General features: G+C 38.3%; 1 protein-coding gene across 11 annotated transcripts in view; it reads right to left on the bottom strand.

Moving 5' to 3' along the window:
• Positions 1 to 7155, bottom strand: part of MPP7 (MAGUK p55 scaffold protein 7) — a 284418-nt gene that overhangs the window by 15052 nt on the left and 262211 nt on the right. The window lies entirely within an intron of this gene.

Raw genomic sequence — 7155 nt, 5'->3', positions numbered from 1 at the left:
ACTACAGGCCAATATTACTGATGAACATAGATGCAAAAATCCTCAACAAAATACTAGCAAACAGAATCCAACAGCACATTAAAAGGATCATCCACCACAATTAAGTGGGGTTTATCCCAGGATTGCATGGATTCTGCAATATACGCAAATCAGTCAATGTGATAAACCATATTAACAAACTGAAGGAGAAAAAGCATATGATCATCTCAATAGATGGAGAGAAAGCTTTCAACAAAATTCAACAACCATTTATGATAAAAACCCTGTAGAAAGTTGGCATAGAGGGAACTTTCCTGTCAACATCACTAATCATTAGAGAAATGCAAATCAAAACTGCAATGAGGTATCACCTCACACCAGTCAGAATGGCCATCATCAAAAAATCTAGAAACAATAAATGCTGGAGAGGGTGTGGAGAAAAGGGAACCCTCTTGCAGTGTTCATGGGAATGTAAATTGATAGAGCCACTATGGAGAACAGTATGGAGGTTCCTTAAAAAACTGAAAATAGAACTACCGTATGACCCAGCAATCCCACTAGTGGGTATATAACCTGAGAAAACCATAATTCAAAGAGAGACATGTACCACAATGTCCACTGCAGCTCTATTTACAATAGCCAGGACATTAGGAAGCAACCTAAGTGTCCACTGACAGATAAATGGATAAAGTAGATGTGGCACAGATATAGAATGGAATATTACTCAGCCATAGAAAGAAACGAAATTGAGTTATTTGTAGTGAGGTGGATGGACCTAGAGTCTGTCATACAGAGTGAAGTAAGTCAGAAAGAGAAAAACAAATACTGTATCCTAACACATATATGGAATCCAAAAAAAAAAAAAAAACGGTTCTGAAGAACCTAGGGGCAGGACAGGAATAAAGACGCAGCCATAGAGAATGGACTTGAGGACATGGGCGGGGGGAAGGGTAAGCTGGGGTGAAGTGATAGAGTGGCATGGACATATATACACTACCAAATGTAAAACAGGTAGCTGGTGAGAAGCAGCCGCATAGCACAGGGAGATCAGCTCGGTGTTTTGTGACCACCTAGAGGGGTGGGATAGGCAGGGTGGGAGGGAGGCTCAAGAGGGAGGGGATATGGGGATATATGTATACGTATAGCTGATTCACTTTGTTATACAGCAGAAACTAACATACCATTGTAGAGCAATTATATTCCAAAAAAGAGGTTAAAAAAGAAAAAGAGATCAGACTTTTGATTATCAGAAGTGGTGGGAGGGTTTGGAGGTAGATAGGGGGGCAGGATGAAGGTGGTCAAAAGGGACAAACTTCCAGTTATAAAATAAGTAAGTATTGGGCATGTAATGTACACCATGATGATTATACTTAACACTGATCCACTGTATAGATGAAAGTTGCTAACAGAATGGATCCTAAAATTTCTCATCACAAGGAAAAAAACTTTTCTTTCTCTGTCTTTTGTTTTTGGTATCTATATGAGATGATTCTATAACTCAACTTATGCTGGTGATCACTGTGCAATATATGTAAGTGAACACCTTATGCTGTACACCTTAAACTTACAGTGTTATATCTCAATAAAACTGAAAAACAAAAAATATGATTTTAACAGAAAAAGAATTAACAAAATAGAAAAAAAAGACAATAAAGAAAAACAAACAAAATTTTAAAATCTGATTACACTGATCAAGAAAAAAAGAGAAAATCACCTATATAAAGAATGAAAAAGGGGTTATTACCACAGAGCCTCTGGATATTAAAAAGGATAAGAGAATATTATGTTCTATTTAATGCCAACATATTTGATAGTTTAGATGAAATGGACAAATTTCCTGAAAAATACAATGAATCAAAATTGAAATAAGAGGAGACAAAAAAATCTAAATATCCCTGCATCTATTACATAAATCAAATTTACTTTTTAAAACCTTCCCCAAAAGAAAGCATCAGGCCTAGATGACAGATGATGCCTATCAATCATTCAGGGATGAAATAACACTAATCTTACATGAACATGTTTTGCAGGTAGGAGGAAGAATCATTGCTTAATTCATTTTATGATATTAGTACAATCATAATAGCAAAGTCTAACACATTACAAAATAAGATTATAGACAAATATGCATCATATTTAGGCACAAAACTCCTTAACAATTTTAGCAAGTCAAATTTTATTTGTGTGTATATATATATATATATATATATATATATATAAAGATTCCAGATCGTAAGAAAGGTTGGCTTAACATTTGAAAGTCAATGGAATTCACCCTATTAACAGAATGAAAGATAAGACACAATCATTTCAATGTATGCAGGAAAAGAATTAGAAAAAAATTCAACACCCATCTGTGATAAAAGGTCTTGGCAAACAAAGGGCATCAATGAGTCAACATCACACTTAATGGTAATAGACTGAATTTCTCCTGAGGTCAGGAACACGGCAAGTCTGCTAAACAATAACACAACAAAATAACTTGAAATGGATCAAGACCCAAATGTAAAACCTAAAGCTATAAAACTTGTAGGAGAAACAGGAGGATGTCTTTGTGAACTTGAGATAGTAAAGAATTTTTAGATAGAACACAAAAAGCACAAAACATAAAAGAAAATATATGTGATAATTTAGACTTTGTCAAAATTAAAAACTTTTGATTTTTGAACAACACCATGAAGAACTAACAAGGCAAGCCACACAGACTGGAAGAGAACATCTGTAACCCATTTATCAGATAAAGAACACTTTCAGAATATACAAAGAACTCTCAAAAGTCAGTAACTACCCAAATGATAACATCACAGTCACGTGTTAAATGCAAATTGAAGTACAATGAGACATCACTACACACGTTGCACTGACAAAAATCTAAGACTGACTATACCAAGTGTCGACAAGGACATGGAGCAACTGGAGCTTATATACGCTGCTAGTTGGTTGTAAAAGGGCATAACCGCTCTGGAAAACAGTTTCTTTAAAAATTGAACCTACAGTTACCATATTACTCAGCCATTCTACTTCTACTTATTTACCCAGGAGAAACAAATCAATACGCCCATCAAAAGACTTGAATACAATGCCCATAGTAGGTTTACTTGTAATAGTCAAAAATGTGGGGAAACCCCCAAGTATCCATCAACAGGTGACTGGATGGATAGACAAACTGTGGTACTTCCATGCAGCAGACTACTTGGCAATTCAAAGGGATGAATTACTGATCAATGAAACAACACGGGTGAACCTCAGACTCATCAAGGTGAGTGAAATAAGCCAGGTGGAAAAGAAAAGAATGGAGGAACGTACTGTATAATTCTATTCATGAGAAATGCTAGATATTCAAACTAATCTTACAGTGACAGAGTGCAGATCAGTGGTTGCCTGGGGACAGGGGTGGAAGGATGGATTACAAAGGGCCCAGGGACGTTTTCTGAGATGGAAATTTCATTATGTTGACTATGGTGATGATTTCGCGTGTGTGTATACAGGTGATCTAACTGTACATTTTAAATATGTGCAGTTTATTTATTTTAATTATATCTCAATAATTTTATAAAAGGAAAAATAAGGGAAGTGGGGAAAAAGTAACCGAACACAAAAAGGAATAGATTTATAAAACCAAATGAGTTTAAATTACATTCAAAATTTAAATCCCCTGCTATTTAGTTAGCAAGCGTATTTTAACACAACGCTCAGAGCTGCTGGAGGGGCATGAAGAGGTGGTGCCGTCCTTTACAGAAGGTCACTTGCTTTGCTGAACAGCACGGAATACGGATAAATTTAATTCTACCATAAAAGCTGAGAATGAATTTCAGAGCAGAAAATCAGACTCTACTAAAGTGTATATAACATAATACGCATCCAAGAATATACACGACAGTAAAGTTAGCACAAGACCCGACTTCGGAGCTGAGGGCTGACATTCATTTATTACTTGATTGTTACTGTCGTTGCTGGTATTCCTTTAGCAAATAGCAGGCTTAAGAAAAATGTACTGTTGACAAGCAAAACCGAGGATTTTGTGAGCAGTAATCTGTCTCTCATGAACTGAGAAAAGGTTGAATAAAACTATTCAATTTTAGGGCTTCCCTGGTGGCACAGTGGTTGGGAGTCCGCCTGCCGATGCAGGGGACACGGGTTCGTGCCCCGGTCCGGGAAGATCCCACATGCCGCGGAGCGGCTGGGCCCGTGAGCCATGGCCGCTGAGCCTGCGTGTCCGGAGCCTGTGCTCCGCAACGGGAGAGGCCACAACAGTGAGAGGCCCGCGTACTGCAAAACAAAAAACAAAAACTATTCAATTTTAATGGCAGAACACTGAAAATCTGGAACACACAGTTTAAGGATTACTGCACGGACACATGGAATCCCCTTGGGAGGGTTAAAAATATTATTAGACCCAGATCAAGTGAATAAGACATTTATGACACTGCTAAACAGTTACAAGGTAACACATCTACAACCAAATTGCTTATCATGATCAGCCTGAACTATCCAGGTCTGATGTGGTTTTACCGGTGAAGAATTTTACTGCCTAATTGTAACGAGGCACCATAGGAATCTCATACGCTCATTAACGCGAGCAATCCTGAATCAGGGGTCAGAAAACTCTTACGAGAAAGAATTAGAAGGCAAAGATGGGCATCAAACCACAATACAGGCCACTACCTCGCCATGATTCACTGTTTAAGTGCCATGTTTATCGTTTAAAAGAAACATCAAACAAACATGAAATGAACTCCACTGTCTTCCCGTGCTCCCAACAAAACCCCAGAATAACCACCATGGTGAGATAAGAAGAAAAAAAAAAGTTTTAACTGGTCCCCTAACTTGCAATATACATACGTATTTTTAGAAATCTCAACAGAGATATCCTATCTACAAAGAAGCGTTCTAGAGCATGAGGCCTTTGAAACCTCTGACAACACGTAACTGTAACATATACCTTCATGAGAAACCACAGAGAGTGCTTAACAGGTGTGGCTGGCTGAGAGAGCACCCGAATTCCAGACTATAAACACTCTGGAATCCATCAAGTATCTGATATCCACTCTAATAACGCTTTGTTAACTGTTTTAATTTACTGAAAAAGCCTTTTGAGGGACTATGTTAATAGCCATATAGACTTGTTATGATGAACTGGGGCCTTAAAACAATGTTGATGCTGCTTAGCAAGGATGAAACTTCCCACACAGAAGCACTTTTAGGCAGAAATCAGGGGCTCTGACCACTTTCTTTAAAAGCAACCTGGCATGTCTAATATGACTATGTGGATCATTTTAAAAGTTCATAGTTTGTTCATCCATTTTAGCACGAAAGAAATAGCATTTACCTAATTTAGCATCCCTTCAAAAAGTTTTTTTTTTAAATTGAAATAAATAGATTCACAATAAGTTGCAAAAATAGCACATAGAGGCCTCATGTAACCATCACTCAGCTTCTTCCAAGGGTAACACCTTCCATAACTATAGTACGTATCAAAACCAGGACATCAACTAAATCAACAATTAACTACCAAGTGTTTCTTTTTTATGTTTAAAAACCTGAAGTATAATATACAGAGAAGTTCCCATGGAAGCCCGATGAATCTTCACACATCAAATACACCCGTGTAACCAGTACTCTGAAGAAGAAAATCGCCAGGACGCAGAACCCCCTCCCACCCACCTCCTCAAGACTTCTAACAGCACTTATTAGCACTGCCTTTCCTGCATTTACAGAAAGGGCGTCACAAGCACGTTCTCGTTTGCGTCCATCGGCCTCTTCTCGCTCAGCACGATGTTTGTGGGAGTCCTGTACTTTCGCATGCGGTAGCAGGTTATCACTGCATTACAACATCCCTCTGTGTGAATATACCACCATTTGCTCATCTGGTCTACTACTGATGGGCACTGGGGCAGCTTCCAGTTTTGAGCTCTTCTGAGTACCGTTTCTATGCATATCTGAGTACATATTGTATTCTGGGAGGCGTGTCCTAGGAGCGGAGCGGCTGGGTCACAGGGTATGGAGTGTGCTCAGCCTCAACAGATCCGTAGTTTTCCAAAGTGGCTGAATTACTCTGCTTCCCCACCCCAGCAATGTGCGAGAGTTCCACTGCTCCAAAGCTTTTCCATTTACCCCTTCTGGTGGATATCTGGTACATTTTTTGGAACAGAGAATTTAAACATCAAACAGAATACCAGTGGTATAATCAAAGCAATACTTTTTCTCCAGATGATCACAACTCTACCTAAAAGTCTTCTACAAAGCAAAGCAATCTAAAATTCCCAAACTGCTCTTAAAATATCTTCTTACTTAATTAAATCATCCTCATTTGATGCTATGGCTGTATTTCTCACACATGACTGACACAGTGAATCACCTGGGATACGTGCTATAAATACAGATTTTCAGGAATTCTGTCAGGTCTCCAGAAGGAGAATCTCTTTGGAAAGGCCTTGGAATCTTTTCATAAGAACCTCAAGAGACTCTTATTATCAGGCAAGTATGGGAAACACTGCGTTCTGGGGATCTTTTGACATTAACACCTGTTTAAAAAGGAAAATTACTCCTTTAGGGATTTCTTTGGAGAGTCTCAGCCCCAGAACATTTCTGGATGTTGTTAACTTCTATAACAACTTCCGACGCAAACAGTATTTTAATAGTTGGATTAACTGAGTCCAAAGTGCCCTGAGTAATACCAAAATTATCATGGAGGGTTACATGTGATAGGCAGCCTTATTAACTTTTATCCTCTTCAAAAGAAATTAGTTTTTACTACTAATTGGGCTGCAGTAAAGAGAATCTGGAGTTGCAAAGGGCTGCGCAGCATTATACGGCAGCGAGAACGTGAGACCTGGCTTCAAATCCAAGTGCAGCTATTGCCTGTGGAACCTCTGAGTCAATCAAAGTATCCTTTCACCTGTTTCCTCCTCTGTGACATGGAGATATTGCCCATCTTACACCGTTGTTGGGAGGGCAAAATAAGGGCAATGAAGACACAGTAGGAAATTAATTTGTTTTTTTTTCCTTTGTAATCTGTTTTCCATCTTCTAGGTTTCTTCTGTAATTGCTCACCTGTAAGCTTAACAGTTGTTTTGTAAAATGTTCTAATGACTTGTATATTGCAATTCAGCTTTTGTGAGAGAAATACATAATTAAGAAACTGTTTAATTCCCTATTTCCAGTTTCCTCTACTTT

The sequence above is a fragment of the Neophocaena asiaeorientalis genome, unplaced genomic scaffold (genome assembly GCF_003031525.2).
Source record: "Neophocaena asiaeorientalis asiaeorientalis breed wild unplaced genomic scaffold, Neophocaena_asiaeorientalis_V1.1 scaffold4, whole genome shotgun sequence".
Lineage (NCBI taxonomy): Eukaryota > Metazoa > Chordata > Mammalia > Artiodactyla > Phocoenidae > Neophocaena > Neophocaena asiaeorientalis.
The sequence above is the reverse complement of the archived record's forward strand: the minus strand, read 5'-3'. Positions and strand labels throughout refer to the sequence as shown.